This window comes from Schistocerca piceifrons, chromosome 6 (genome assembly GCF_021461385.2).
Source record: "Schistocerca piceifrons isolate TAMUIC-IGC-003096 chromosome 6, iqSchPice1.1, whole genome shotgun sequence".
NCBI lineage: Eukaryota > Metazoa > Arthropoda > Insecta > Orthoptera > Acrididae > Schistocerca > Schistocerca piceifrons.
Window position 1 is genome coordinate 449,404,562 of NC_060143.1, and position 16,858 is coordinate 449,421,419.

General features: G+C 46.0%; 1 protein-coding gene and 1 pseudogene across 1 annotated transcript in view; both read left to right on the forward strand.

The window, feature by feature from the left end:
- LOC124802715 (zinc finger and SCAN domain-containing protein 22-like) overlaps positions 1 to 16,858 on the forward strand; it is a 765,984-nt gene that overhangs the window by 199,696 nt on the left and 549,430 nt on the right. The window lies entirely within an intron of this gene.
- LOC124803948 lies at positions 11,840 to 11,956 on the forward strand (annotated as a pseudogene).

Genomic DNA, 16,858 nt, shown 5'->3' on the forward strand with positions numbered 1-16,858 from the left:
AAAGTGTAAAAATAATTTTAATAATGTAGGGGATCTTCTGGTTGGAACGAGCAGTCACGTTCAGTAATTTTTAAGCTCATGGCAATCGACAAAACGGTGCTCTCACCAGAGACCCTCTGACTATAATTTTAGTTGTATATCTTAGATCACAGACTGCTGGCGTCACTCAGCGGGAACCGTTGACCTGTGACGTAAGAGGTCGCGGACCACTGCACGCGCCGGGCGGCCGGTCCGGAGCCGCCACGTATTAACGTACCATTTCAACTGGCACGATGACATCAGCCGGTCGTTTTTTTAAACCCTCTGCGGCATTCCGCTGTCAGACTTTCTCCCCGTCGATGCTCGAAACTGAAATGCACCGAACACCAGTCTGTACCGGAATGTGCCTATATGTTGCTATCGCGAAGCTACGCTTTAATGAGCTACTCTGTTAAAGAGTTCTCCACAACAAGTTGAGCTCAATGCGCTACTATTTATTTGCTAGCCCCTTCTGACAGGTCATCGTTGTCGGTTACCAAAGAATATTCTTCAGGATTTGTTTCCTGTATCTCGTATTTCTGCTGCGACGTGTAATAATGGGACTGAATTACCACCCGCATCAAAGGTCGAACAATTTGTTCCTTGCAAGAATTACTGGCGAATTAAACAGTGATATTTATTTTTGATACTTATATATAGTGAAATGCTCACTCGTTTGCTTTCTATTACTCTTGGAAACGGTTCTCTTTCGTCATCATTTCAAGAAAGACTAGAGACGGAAATGTGCTGCACAATGTGTGTTTGTACTTCTGAATTTAAAAGCGCCTGCGTGAAACATTTGAGTTACTGGCGCACATACAAAGATATCATCATATGACAGATCATAACAAATACAAATTGGTTAGGTACGAGTAGAACTCACACACCGTGGGTTCCACAAAAACGTGCTGGTATACTGCTTATTCTTGGTATTTTACTGTCCTCGTTAGCACATAACAGTAAAATGTATATCGCACCGAACTGATGTCGGACCGCTCCATCGATTACCTGCAGAATATCCACAGAATAGAGACGTGGTGGAAGGAGGGTGGGGATGGGATGTACCTGTTTTTACGTCAACCTTCTGCCTTATATCTTCACTTCGCGCTGTGTCGCCTTCTGTTAATCCAATATGTACTCTCGAAACTTCACGTAACTGCTTCAGTTCTTGCTCATCTTCTTTTCTTAGACTACAGTATTCACTACCACACATAACACACCGTTAAACACCACGTTATGAGGTCTTGGTGTTACCTATTTCCTCATAGTTTTGCCAAGGTACCCCCTCAGAAAACCACTTATAGCGATGTGTTTTCGTATATTTTGAAGCGCGTCTGAATTTTTGTATTTTGATATATCCGTCCGATGATATTTACAGAAATTTATCTGTTCTGTTATTTCTTTATCACTATTTCCGCCCTTCAAATGTGTTTCTCATCCATTGCCATTATTTTTGTATTGTTTACGGATTTAGTCATTCGATAAGTGTTATGTATGAGACGGAACTATGAGCCTCATGAAAAAAGGGTGACCCGGCTGAGTCCCTCAATTTGACTCTTAGTCTGCTCACGAGGTGTGGCCATTAATTGCACGCGTTAATCACATAGGCTGACGTGAGGATCAATGAACTATACTTGACAGGACGTGTGTGGAACATCTTAGGTGATTAGAAAGTTAGTAGACTGGAATACAATTAAATACTTAGCTTTAATTCAGCATCAGCGATGAACGTCGATCTTGACTTTGTACAATAATATTTACAAGTGCAGTTATAGAATGAACTTCGAATACTTCTGTACAATTCTGATTGCTTTTCACAAATAGATCAACTGTCAATGCATAAACTGTATGTGGCGCCTGGCTAGGTCGTAGCTACTGACTTAGGTGAAGGCTATGCTAACTAGCGTCTCTGAAAATGAGATCTCTGAAGCTATAACAAGTGAACCATCCCTATTAAAGTCGGCTGTAGAACTGGGCAGTGCGCTAGCTTGTCTCGTGAGACCAGCCGAGTGGCGGCGCTCGGTCTGCTAGCGTCGACAGTTGCGACTCGCGAGTCCTATGTGTACTGACGGACCGCGGCCGATTTGAAAAATGGTTCAAATGGCTCTGAGTACTATGGGACTTAACTTCTGAGGTCATCAGTCCCCTAGAACTTAGAACTACTTAAACCTAACTAACCTAAGGACATCACACACGTCCATGCCCGAGGCAGGATTCGAACCTGCGACCGCAGTGGTCGCGCGGTTCCAGACTGTAGCGCGTAGAACCGCTCGGCCACCCCGACCGGCGGCCGATTTGAAGCCTACAAACCAGCAAGTGTTGTGCCTTATGGTGACACCACAATAAGTTCCTGAAACTTCAGTTTAGCTACTTTTTCTTGTAAATCGGCTTGAGTGAACCTGGTCGCAGGCAAATAAAATAGTACTAATAATTAGCCATGCGGGATTAGCTGAGCGGTCTGAGGCGCTGCAGTCGTGGACTGTGGGGCTGGTCCCGGCGGAGGTTCGAGTCCTCCCTCGGGCATGGGTGTGTGTGTTTGTCCTTAGGATAACTTAGGTTAAGTAGTGTGTAAGCTTATCGACTGATGACCTTAGCAGTTAAGTCCCATAAGATTTCACACATATTTTGAACTAATAATTTTTCCCTTACCAGTTCCTCCCTCTTGGAGTTTTCTGAAAACTTTGTCGATATATACTGGCTAGAAATCCTAGGAGTCGTGAGCTGAATTTTTCCTGGTGTTTCGGCAGGTATTTGCAGTATCGTTTTTTTCCAGTGTGTGGTTGGAGTCAGTTCAAACAAATGCTGCTCATCACAAATTTCAGGCGACGCCTATTGTTGATGGAAAGCGCCAATTTGTTTCCCGTTGCAAACAAAATAATTTCTGAAGAGGTGTGTTATTACTTGCCCGTTCGATAGAGCTGTCGAAAATTAGTCTAGTGCGATATCCATTTTATCGGTACGTAGTAACAGGGACAGTAAAACATGAAAAATTAACAGTACTCCTATAGCGACTAAGCAGCGCTGTTACTGCATGCCCGTATCAGTCAGCGCGGGCCAGAGCAATGCCGTCGTTGCTGGACTACTGGTTACTCTTCGTGTTTTGCTGCCCCAATTAATACCATCGACAAGACGAATATTGCACTAGACTAATTTTGGAACTCATTTTAAAAATATTTTAATTTGTAATGGGAAACAAATCAGCAGCTTCGGTCCATAATGGACGTCGCATGAAAGACGTGATGAGATTTCTTTCGACTGACTACAGCTACACTTAGGGACAACGAAATTGCGAATACCTGCCGAAACTGCAGAGAAAATGTTGCTGACGATTCTTGGAAGAGATATGCAGGGACACTGAAACACCAACAGCCACCAGTACCCCAACAACGACTGAGCAGCGCTGCTGCACGGTAATACCAGTGTATGTGGGCCACGGTGGTGCTGTCACTGCTGGACTACTGCTTCATTCTTCGTGTCTTTATATCCTGTTAACACACATCAATAAAACTAATATTGCATTGTTGAGAGACCCTTGGTTTAGTGCGTGGTACACAGTCAATACCTCTTCAAATGGTTCAAATAGCTCTGAGCAAAAGTGGTTCAAATGGCTCTGAGCACTATGGGACATCTGAGGTTATCAGTCCCCTAGAACTTAGAACTACTTAAACCCAACTAACCTAAGAACATCACACACATCCATGCCCGAGGCGGGATTCGAACCTGCGATCGTAGCTGTCGCGCGGTTCCAGACTGTAGCGTCTAGAACCGCTCGGCCACCCCGGCCGGCAATAGCTCTTCGTTTATAACTTTTGCTGTCGTACAGTGCTTTAATGGAGTTCAACAAATTTATATGTAAATTGTAGTCATTAAGTACTGGCTATAGATTCACCCTTCGTACGTCGGGCCTGGTGGTCTAGCGGTAAAGCAAGTGTCTGGGAAGAGAGAGGTCGTAGGATCCGTCCTCTGTCGGACCACGAATTTTTCAGTCTTTGTTTCTACCTTGTCTCCACCTCTCAACGATGGGAGGCTTCGTCAGAAACAACATTTGGTTCGGGTTCCACGGTAAATTGTAGGCCACTTCCTGCGGCTGGATAAGTAGGATGGATTAGGGACACGCAAGTCTGCGAAGTGGAAGCACTTCATTAGGCCATTGAGCTATACTGAAATGATCGTTCGGCATTGTTGGCCGGGGTGTTCGGCCGCCGAAATTGCAAATCATTTCTAGCTGACGCCACGTCGGTGACTTGCGAGTCAATAATGATGAAATGATGATGAAAGACACACAACACCCAGTCATCTCGAGGCAGAGAAAATCCCTGACTCCACCGGGAATCGAACCCGGGACGTCGTGCGCGGGAAGCGAGAACGCTACCGCAAGACAACGAGCTGCGGACAGAGCTATACTAAATTATTATTACTATCACGCGTCCTACCTTATCGTAGGCCTCTTCCGTTTTTTGTATCAGACGATATTCTGTGCTCAGTAGACTCTTCCATTCATCAGATATCGCAATTCCTCGTCACTTCGACTACGTTCGCAGCTGTAGTAAAACTGGTAACCTTACAGCTAGTGCACAGTGCAGGGTGCTACAGCCCGTAGTTAGCGCACCGCCGAAAGGTACTGCAATACTCGCCCTGCAGGCAGAGGATGCAGCCGCCGCACGCGAAGCCCTGCCCTGCCGTGTCGGATATGTATGCCAACCCGCCCGAGGCGGTGTGCGGCCATCCCTCCCACCGCGGTACCGTTAAAACCGACCGACCGCCGTATTTAAAGTAGTTCAAAAAATTCCCTCACCTCGCCTCGCCCTGTCCGGAGCCCGTCACGAAGAGCACAAAAAAAAAGCAACGCCACCAGCCGCAGGAGCAACGGTAGGAAGAGACCGAGAGCTCAGGAGAGAAAGAAAAAAAAAAGGGCAACACGCGAGCGGCCAGCCGCACACCGCCTGCGGGCGTGTGTCGGGCCGCACTCTGCTCTTGCATACACGGCCTGCGCCGGCCGCCGGACCGCACCGCTTCATCCCTCCCCCTCCCGCACCCCGGGGCGTCTCGCCGCGTTTCTCATTAGGCCCCTGCGTAATTCATAGCCAAGAAATCACTCCTAATTACAGTGCGCTGCGTTTCGCCTCCGCATCCCCCATTACGGGTATCTCGCCGCTATCTTTTTTCCGCCTTTTACTCCTGGAAGAAGCCCGGCTGCCCATTCTCAACCCCGTTCCGTCGTGGCTCATTTTCTACCCTTCCACCTGCCCCTCACGAAGCGCGTGAACCTGCTTCTCTCCCCCCCCCTCCCCACCCACCTTTTCCCCCTCCCCCTTGCTCCCGATTCATTTTTAATTTTCCCGCTCCCGCTGCGGCTTAATTTTAAATGACCTTGCCCCATCGAGATTCCTCCCTCCCGATTATTTTTAATGGCGTTATTAGCATATCGCTACGGCCTGAGCGCCTCCGAATGTATACATAAGCGGGACAGGTGCTCTGGCGGTATCAGTTAACGCTATTGATTAGGCTCTGTATCGACGCGACTTATCTTCGTAATGGATCCGTCTCTGCGTAATTCCTGTCGCAGTGAGACACGGGAAAGGCGTCAGATTCTGTCGATAAACTGTGGAATGAGGGGTCGCGAGTAAACACGGGGCTAAGGAATCGATGAATTAGCCCGACAGTTGCCCCACTCCTTCCCTCGACACCCCCTCTGTCACGAACACACACACACACACACACACACACACATTTTAACACTGTCAGAGGTCGGTAAATGCAGGCCAGTCGATGAGCAGAGATCGCATCGCATTGGTAGCAACTCAAGAGCGCTCTGAGCATGTTCCCTGCTTCGAGCGCCTTTACCAACACCATTTTTGCTACGCTGCTGAAAAGACCAGTACCGTTGAAGGTGGTTGCAATGGAAGCAGTTTTTTCATTGCTTAGGCTACAAATCTGTATACACTTCAGGTCACACCAGTTATAAATTCTTGTCACGCTGAGAGAGAATGCAGTCGACCAGAACGTTTCCAATGCTTGCCTTTGTGATACCTGATAGCGCCGCTGCCGAGTGGTAGAAAATCCAAGTTCGAGTCCCGTACCGATCACTGGTGTGAGATTTAAATGTTGTTCCCTGCAACGCGTATCTCCGGAATTACTATATTTACTTCGAAAATTCTAAATTCATGCCAGTTCCGAACCTCTACCTGAATACCAACACAGGTACTGTTATTTCGTATTTATTCTCCAATACCAGGTCCTCGACTTTCAATTAATATGGCCATCCTGGACGGGAATATATATAATGTGCGAGTGCAGGTAGTGACACATGAACGACGACGTATGGAAGTATACGTCTTGCAGTAATTCGTGCATGGATAGTCGAAGCGGTTAAGGCGATCGCTCGCGTAAAGCGTGGAATATGTGTTCGAGTCCGAGTCCAGCAGGAATTTTCATTGTCCTCATTTCAAAATACAGTCGATGGTGATTCATATTCGCCACTGAGAACATATTTCCTTTATTCTAGACAGTTGTAGTCATTGCAGTGCCAGTTTCTTCACTGCACCGTTCTTGACAATAACACAGGACCTGCAATTTTGTATTTCATTTATCACCTCGAAAAACCATTCTGAGATCGTGAAACTTGGTGTTAGCCCTTCTCTATGTACTCACCATGTAGTGCGACACATTTTTCCAATGATGGATGACTGGCGGGGAGCTTAGTTGTCGCCATTTTGGCCGTCCATGAAATGTCCCACTTCCGAATTCACCTCACTGTCACTCTAAAATTCCTACCAGGCAATAGTTTCTTCATCTGAGGAAACAGTATGAAGTCACTGTGTGACACTTCAGTAAATTACGATTGGGGTTGAAGCAAACTTTGAAATCACAAATATGTATCATGAATGTCTGTTCGCTGTCCAGAAAATCATGTGATTTTCGTAGTACCCTCCTACGACGGGTGCCCTGTATGAGCATAGCCAGTTAGCACCACAACACTGTAGTCCCCAGTCTGCTCTGTACGTACTACCGGCTATACTAATACCAAGGACGGTCAACGAAATGAAATGTTCTATTTGTTGTATTCCAACACATACTTTTCAGTGTTTTGTTGGGGGACTGAGCATTTTAAATCACGACACCGGCACTTTTTGACCACTTTTCGAACAGACGGTGTTCGCGTGAAATGAAACTAGTCGTGGCTTAATAAATGCTCCTAAAGTAATAGCTGCCGTTACATTTTTAACGTTAATCAACTGTCTAAGCACGAGCTGCTCAAAAGTTCTCAACATCATCTTTTTCCGCCTTTTTCTAGGCTAGTGAATCCACGTGTTTCCAGCGCTTGCTTTCTCCATCACCTCTAGGTCGGTGGTTGGGAGGCTAGAGAATTCATCTAGACAGGCCTGACAGCCGCAACATTTCAGCTGCTGCCTTAGTTACCCTATGGGAGCGATAGAGGGAGACTGCAGTATAGGGCTGGCAATTTAAAGTTAACCAGGAAAATGTCTCATGAGCGTTAAGATAGGCAGCCCATGGTGTAAGCTGAATTGCCTATCGCCAGACGTATGGAATACTTCGGCGTCAGGTTTATTTTCCCCCTACTGAATATTCACAGTCCCTTCACTTAATACTTACGGAGCGGGGCGGTGCAGTGGTTAGTACACTGGACTGGCATTCGGTAGGAGGACGATGCAAACCCGCGTCCGGCCATCCTGATTTAGGTTTTCCGTGATTTCCCTAAATCGCTTCAGGCAAATGGCGGGACGGTTCCTTTGAAGGGCCACGACCCTTTTCCTTCCCCATCCTTAAGTAATCCGATGGGACCGATGACGTCGCTGTTTGGTCCCCTCCCCCATATCAACCAACCAACTTAATACTTATTTCTAAAACTCCATAAGTAGGTTTTTGAATCATAGAACCATTTTCAATATCTACCTAGGTTGATAGATTCTTTGTACAAGATGTTTATTTCATCATGTCTTTGGAAGCGAAAGGACATGTCGTGCAGCTGAATACATTATGCCGGGAGTTAGAAGACGATTCTGAACTGGATTTTCGTTAGATGACGTATTACAAAATGTGTTGAAGGTACATGGCTATGTATGCAGATCTCGGACGTGTTTGTGTGGGAATGAGTATCTGTTACCACGTACTATTAAAGTTTTCCTTTCAATATGACTCACATATCACTGACGCAACTGTAAGAAATGTAACTAAGTGTAGGGATGTTAAATTACTTATTTACCTGTTTCCTTTGTTAGTATTATTATGACGGGCTTTTGAAGTGACCATAGGCCGAAAGTGGCCAGTAATGTAATGTATTGCACGACGAGATAAAGAATTAGACAGCCTAAGGTGGATATTTAAAATGTTTTTATTGTTCAAAAATTACGTCGAGGCTGTGGTCCCACACATGAAGAAACCCAGTAAGTATGTTTCCGCGGGATAGCTGACGTCTGCCGGCAGCTGTGGCCGAGCGGTTCTGGGCACTTCAGCCCGGAACCGCGCTGCTGCTACGGTCGCAGGTTCGAATCCTGCCTCGTACATGGCTGTGCGTGGTGTCCTTAGGTTAGTTAGGTTTAAGTAGTTGTAAGTCTAGGGGACTGATGACCTCAGATGTTAAGTCCCATAGTACTTAGAGCCTTTTGAATCATTCTGAGCTGACGTCTGTTAAGTGTATCCCTGTTAGTCTTAATTGATACGGGTCCACGACATTTGAGCACTTCAGTTGACTCGTTTCGTTTCTAACAGTTGGCGCTTATGGAAGCACGTAGAAAAGTGTCGCATTAGCTAGCTATTATTTGAAACATCGTAGTGGGGATTACCAGCAGAGATTTGAAAGTAGTCACCCCGTCTTGTTCCGCTCCGGTTAAATGAAAAACCCGCACGATTAATAGAATCGGTGAAAGGAGATACTCGCCGCTGTAAGTTGTAACAAGTGCGGCGGCTTCTATCCGTAGCAGCAATTACTGGCGGTGAGCTAGAGAGAGAGAGGATGCAGGAAGTAATTGGTGCCGGCCAGTGGAGAGAGCAGTCAGCCTGTGAGTGCGTGCGTGTGTATGTGTGTGTGTGTGTGTGTGTGTGTGTGTGCGTGCGTGTGTCAGAGGAGCGACCGCAAGTGTCGCCGCGCGGTTCGCATCGCGTCGCGTCACATCGCATCGCTTCGCACGGAAGCTGGGCTGCGCTGCGCGGCACCGAAACCCGGTCCGACCTTTTGCGGTCTGCGGACTCGTCTTGTAGTCTTGTGTGACGCGAACCCCCCCCCCCCCCTCCCTCCCTCACCAGCAGGGAAATGGGAGTCCAGCTGCGGTCGCGGCGACTCGCGTGGCGGGCAAGGTCCGCGGGCTGACCGAGATGCAACTGCGCAGTTATTGGCTGACGTCTAATGTGGAGCAGGCCTGGTGCAAGGGCGTGCGGTTTTATCCCTCGCTGCACCAGTCACTCATAATTAACGAGCCGTGTCGATCGCCAAGTACATACATACACCGCAGCCTTCCTCGTAGCAGAGCGGAGAAGGTCGATTCCACGTGCAACTGTTCACATTTGTATTGCCGGAGAGACCACCACCTACATCTTTACGGCTGGGGGTACGTAGTGGTCCGGTATTTTTTCTCCGTACTCACTATCTCCCTCCCCGTTCACCTGCGCCGCATCATCAATTGATTCCTTCTACATCTGCACGGATATTCTGCAAATCACATTTAAGGGGGTTGGGATGTCAAATGGGCGGACTAGGAGCAGGAGAGGCACCACAAGACATTTTAATTTCCACTGTCCAAACTTCTAGAAATAAATTCATAAAACTTTGTCAGTATGACCAGGAATTATTCAGGATTCACACTCATAGCAGTGGAAGTTCAAAACTATAATAAACAAATTTTTGTATGTCCAGAGAAATTAATAAGAATTGAAGACGTTCCTGACCGAGGAACACCTCTCCGGTCTGCAGCTACTTCACAGGAAGCGGCCAAGGACTCGTCTTGCGTATGTGCGACACGAAATTCCAAAATATGAGGTTGCCTTTGTGTCGAAAAGAAAATTTAGCGCAATTCAAACTGTCACTCCAGCCTTCCCTGCCGCTACAAGTAGGTCATACTAATTCTGTTTTGTGTTTTACCGGTAACAATACTGTGTTCGCATTCTTCTTTAAGCCATGAAATGTATGTACAAGATCAAATAGCCAAACTGTAAAGTGTTTTTGTGACGAAGAAAAGTGAGTACTTTCTGTAACAAGTAATTCAATTTCAGTTCTGATTTCACTGTTTTCCGGTAAGAATATCCTCTGATTTATTTCGTAGTTTTGTTCTTTCATTTGCAAATGCGCCTTAATTGATAAAGGCTTCTTACTTTTTGTCCTTTTAACACATTGCGTAAATGGTACTGGTGATTGTGTATAATGCCAAGGAATCGTATAGAGTGCGTAGGAAAACTTTGTAACATGTTCACAGAAAACTGATACTTCCAAGTTTGCCCCAAACCATCCGGTATTCAATACATTACCTAGGCATTCTATAGAACATACTCGGTTTGGGCAAGTACCATACAAACATCAAAGACAGTATTCTGATGTGCAGTTTTTCATCGACACATTTTATTCGCCGATATTTTTGGGTGCAAGACTGAAGTGTAGGTTCCAGTTAGGGTTGATAGTAAAATATCGATATATAGATACTTTTACAGAAAATATCGATAAATATCGGTGATATTTTCCCTCCGATGCATCGATACACCGATATCAACACAGCACTATTCTTATTTTATATTATAATTTTTTCACAATTTTTGGAAAATATTTGCAGCTGTTCTTTTGAAATTGTAGTAGGACATAATTTTACTTTCACTGTGTGAAGGAGTCTCACTACTTTTTGAGCTTTTATCACGTCCAGTCTTCCTCTTTGACTGTGTGAAGAACACCGATTGGACTGGGGGGGGGGGGGGGGGGGTGGCTGCGTATATCGAATAACAAGATTTACTGCGTCAGGAAACAGCACACCAGATTGCGTTACGTAACATTTTTTAACGCAACTAGTGTACTAGTTCTTCACGTCGACATTCTTAAAAAACAGTTGCTGAAAACGATGAGCAAAGATCTAAATGACAAGATTAGTCGTTGCAGTGGCCGGAGACATGCGAGGGGAAATGCTGACGTAATCGGCGTTCGGCGCTATCAACAGGAACTGCAACGTTTAGCTTCACCTAGTAACTTTGATATTACATCTGCTAGGCCGCTGAAGTGTGCAAAAATGAAAAAAAATAGGAAAGTCGACGTGAAGTGTTCCGGTCAAATCCGATAAGTGACGAAACCGAACGACGAACCCATCTGACATCTTTTATTGTGCCACTTACCTGTAGTTAACATAGTTAGCAAAATGGTTACCGCCAAGCGTGAACGTGAATTCTTTTGCTTTCAATTCTTGTTCTAAGTGGGATAGGCAGGCTTCTAACTTGTTGATTTACAGAACAGCTAACAATAAAACAATACTGAAATACATAGCTCTAAAACTGGCAGTATTTTTACAATGTTCAGCCGATATTTTTATAGGCCGGTGTGTCGGTATTTTTTCCACCGGTATATCTTTATTTCTATTCAGTTTTCGGGATATCGATAGCCGATAATGATATTTCGATGAATATCGATATATTGCATACACGATATTTTTAAAATTATCAACAGTCCTAGATCCAGCAGGTGGCAGAACAGTATTGTAGTATCCGATACACGACTTAAACAGTAAGTAGTACCCGATACACGGCCACGTTCGTAAGAAGAGCAAAACTACTAGTACGGTAAATAACACAAGACCTGTGACGATTTATCTGCACATCAGTTTCTATGGGTCATGGCAACGGCCTTGCCGCAGTGGATACACCGGTTCCCGTGAGATCACCGAAGTTAAGCGCTGTTGGGCGTGGCCGGCACTTGGATGGGTGACCATCCAGCCTCCATGCACTGTTGCCATTTTTCGGGGTGCACTGAGCCTCGTGATGCCAATTGAGCAGCTCCTCGACCGAATAGTAGCGGCTTCGGTCAAGAATACGATCATAACGACTTGGAGAGCGGTGTGCTGACCCCACGCCCCTCCTATCCGCATCCTCCTCTAAGGATGACACGGCGGTCGGATGGTCCCGGTTGGCCACTCGTGGCCTGAAGACGGAGTGCTAGTTTCTATGGGTCGTTGTGTCTCCTGCAAGCGAAGCCTGCGTTTGCTAAATACTGAGGCTTATCAAATAATTATACTAATAAAAATTTTGATCAGTAGAGAACGTTCGTCAGAAGCCGGTATCAGAAAACCTGTGTTATATTCGGGTCACTGTCCGAACTGTAAGCTATACGCAAGATGACTGTTTGCAGGTATGTACGGGGTGCGTTACAAACACTCATTCGGCAGAGCGGGAGCAATACAGTCAGGATCGTTCGGGGAGGCATACGTGATGCGCCTTAATGAGCAGGGTACAGCGAGACGTCGAAGGCCGGTTTTACAGCCCGGCCCGGGAAAAAAAGCAGTCGCTGCGGGCGGCTGCGATGCGGTGCGTACATCAGGTGGGCGACGCCAGCCCGTGGCAGCTCCCGTGGCCAGCTCAGCCCGCCCCATAAAGCAAGGCTCGCCCCGTGTAATTACGCTCCGCGACACGGTAGTCGGGCCGCGCTGCGCCGGCGCTGCCCGCGTGTGACGTACGTTACGAGGGGCGAATCCCATCCCACGCGCCGGGGAGGTCGGCGCCTTGGGCTTCCTCCCGGTCTTCCTGCACACGCGGTACGCGCTTGCTTTCCTCACTCTTTTCTTTTATTTCTCGACAGTCCGCCCGAGCACCTCTTATAAGAGCCGCGTAAATCCCCCACCCGCCTGACTGCACGCCTCGTGCTGCCTCACAAACTCGACAGCCTATCACACAGGTGCCAGCATTCAGCTGATATACTGCCAGGCTACAGAAACTGATTTCTGTTTCCAGCTGCCCTCGGGCACAGTCGTAGCTCCTCTTATCTTGCTGTATGGAAACAAGAAGGTACCTGTAATAACAGCGACGATGTAAGCAATGGACGTCACGTGGAAAAGGTCTTGAATGATATGTTTATAGGTAATCAACTATGTGTGGCGTGGGTCAAGCGAGAGAACAGCACTTGTCAGTCGGTAGTCATTCAGTTACTACATTAATTCTGCGTCCGTAGTTTGGGGCTCGCTTTACTAGACCCTACGCTGTAATCTAAAATACATTGGTGTCTAGAATTGAAGCAACAAACCGCTATTCCCCCTTCCTGTGTCCAGTTCACGATACAGTCATGTACACTGTCAACCAGATGTACGTACATCGTGTTCTACACGGAAGATGGCATTCTGGTCAACGGACAACCATGGCACAGAGAAGACTCTATGCGGTGGAGGGCCATAGGAAAAAAGGAAGCAGGAGAGTTGAAAACTGATTTGGCTCGATGGCTTAATGTGAATCGTTCTGTTCTTTCTCCGATGTGCCGACGATTTATAAATACCGAAACTGTATCCCGAACACCAGGGGAGGACCAGTCATGAGTGACTTCAGAAGAGAGGGTCGTTACTTGGCTGTAAAGGCACGACATTACCGCCTTAGCACTGCACAGCAAGTGGTACGTACGTACGTCTTGTACCGAAGGAAACGGTGTGCAGAAGCCTTCGGCTGGTGGCCTTTACTGTTGGAGACATGCTGTATATCTACCTCTGACGCGTCTTCATCGAAGGGAACGTTTAGAGTTGAGTCACCAGCATGACACCTGGACGGTCGAACAGTGGGTCAATGTTATCACAGGTGAGTCTCGATTTAGTCTGGAGAGTGATTCTCGATGTATTCGTATCTGGAGTGAACGTGGAACACGATTTCGGGACCCAAGCAAGGTGGAAAGAGACCGAGATCGAGGAGGATTCCTAAGGCGTGCGCAAGAATTATGTTTACCACTAGAATCCCTCTTCATGAAATTGTTGGGATGAATCGGCAAGCTTCAATTGCTGCCAGGTATCGTGACGAGATATTGGGGCCTAATCTGTGGGTGTTGCGAGGTGCTGCAGCCCAGACATCGTCTTGGTGGACTGTAATGCTCGACCTCATAGAGCAATGGTGGCTGATGTTTACTTGAAAACGGAAAATATTGCAAGCATGGCGTGGCCTGCTCGCTCTCCCGATTTGAATCCCATAGAGCATGTCTGGGATGCACTAAGGAGACGCGTTGCATCACGTCAGCATCCACCAACCACTCTCCAAGAGTTGCGACAAGGTCTGCAGGAAGAATAGGCGTTATTCCCTTAACGTGAGACTGACGACATCATTCACAGCATTCCCCGACGTTGTAAGGCTTGTATTGCTACCACAGATGAGCACACACCATACTGAGTACATTAAACAGTTGTAAGAATGCGTGTGCAAATCCGTTAAGTTGGATGAAACGAAGAACATTTTTGTCTACCGTTATGCACATTGTATTCGTTTGCATTCTGTATTCTTTACATTGGTCACACGCTACTATCATTTGTTTGCACTGTTCTGTGGCAAAATAAACGCAACCTTGGAAAGTTTCCTTTTGTTGTTTCAATTTTGGACACCAGTGTATTGTACTACGAATACGGAAGAAAATCGCATCATACGCAGTAAATTAGTTACATCTGCCTGTACAACGTGGAAAAGGGATGAAATTTTATCTCTTAGGTTTTCTCGGTGTGTTCACTGATTGACGTTAAATCGAATTATTGAATCCATTTCTGTCCACGATATTTTGACGACCGACCCAATCTTCTTCTTGTGGTGATGTGGACTCGGTGGCTGGACTCCAGCCAGATGGTGGCATGTTGCTACTGTAGTTACAGCCGTGTTCGACTCCGCGGTCGTCACTGTTGGGTTCCCGGCAGAGGGTGTGCATAACGGCACATTTCGCAGCACATGAAGATGACGCCTGGACTGGTAGCCGAAACACCCTACTCTAACAACAAACTCGATTTTGGCACGTTGTGGAAATGCAGCTTCGCCTAATGCCTGAAATGCGTTATAACTGCTACCTGCATGGTGGCTCCTACGGGCGATTAAAAGCATTGTGGGCAAGAGGCACGTACAGTGAGAACACATCACACAGCACTGCCACACACATACAAAGAATTTTCGTCACGTTTGGGTTAGGGGTGGGTACAACCGACCGCTTAAAATGAAATCCGTATTTTAGTTCTGAATAACCGGTATTTTTCTGTATTTGTTTGGTCTCGGTTAGAAAAGGTTTCTTTTCTATTTTCTTTCTAAAGGCCGGCTAAAAAACCGGTAGAAAAATTTTCCAGAGCAGCACTGCTAAAATTTTAGGTTTTAAAATAAAACTTTTTCTAGATGACTAACGTTTATTCGTAAAAGTTCAAATGGTTCAAATGACTCTAAGCACTATGCGACTTAACATCTGAGGTCATCAGTCCCCTAGAACTTAGCACTACTTAAACCTAACCAACCTAAGGACATCACACAGCCAGGAACCGCGCGACCGCTTCGGTCGCAGGTTGAATCCTGCCTCGGGCATGGATGTGTGTGATGTCCTTAGGTTAGTTAGGTTTAAGTAGTTCTAAGTTCTAGGGGACTGATGACCTCAGATGTTGAGTCCCATAGTGCTCAGAGCCATTTGCATCACACACATCCATGCCCGAGGCAGGATTCGAACCTGCGACCGTAGCAGTCACGCGGTTCCGGACTGAAACCCCTAGAACCGCTCGGCCACAGCGGCCGGGGTAGAAGTTCCATTGCCTTGAAATACTGGGTTATTATAGAATGTGCAATACGCAAAACTGTTTTATTTGGTACTTCGGTTTTACGTAACTTGAAACGTGTAATATAAAAATCTGAAGGAGTCTTAGAATTTTTCAACCTTTCTTTGATGTCTCTATATAATACCAATAAGAATTCGAGAAGTAGAACAGAAACAGGGTGTTTTGAGTGGTTTCGATAGTCATTTTAAACTAGATATAAAAAAAGGATATACCGGAAAACCAATTGTTTATGCGATAACCGTCAAAATGTTCAAATGTTCAAATGTGTGTGAAATCTTATAGGACTTAACTGCTAAGGTCATCATTTCCTAAGCTTACACACTACTTAACCTAAATTATCCTAAGGACAAACAAACACACACATGCCCGGGGGAGGACTCGAACATCAAAAAAAAAAAAAAAAAAAAAAAGTTCAAATGTGTGTGAAATCTTATGGGACTTAACTTCTAAGGTCATCAGTGCCTAAGCATACATACTACTTAACCTAAATTATCCTAAGGACAAACACACACACACCCATGCCTGAGGGAGGATTCGAACCTCCACCGGGAGCAGCCGCACAGCCCGTGACTGTAACCCCTTAGACCGCTCGGCTAATCCCGCGGGGCGATAACCGTCATCCCTAGATTGTATACCAGATCACGTACGATACCTAACTTGCAGATAGGGAACCAGATACGATATTTTACAGAAATAAAGGAAGACGAACTGAAGAAGACTCATAAGTGTCGAAACAGAGAACCAGAGTCAGCTTTACACAACATTTTACAGAAATAAAAGAAGAGGCTTTGAAGAAGACACGTAAGAGTCGAAACCTTATTGGGCAAAGAATCAAATACAAAAGAAAAGGAAAAATTAGCCTTTTGCAGTAGGCGGAGCTTCAAAAACGTAAAAGTAATTCGCAAACAGCGAAGGGCAGCAACAGTAACTTCCAATACCAGCGAAATGATATTTCGCCTAGCAAAGTAAGTAAGAGTTTCTTTCAAATGATTTCCACATTCGTTAAGGTAAACGTTGGTCAGCTATTTCATAACCACCTCTGAAGCACAAGTCAGTTGGAAGTCGAAAATACACGGAAAATTATTACGATCAGTTTGTAA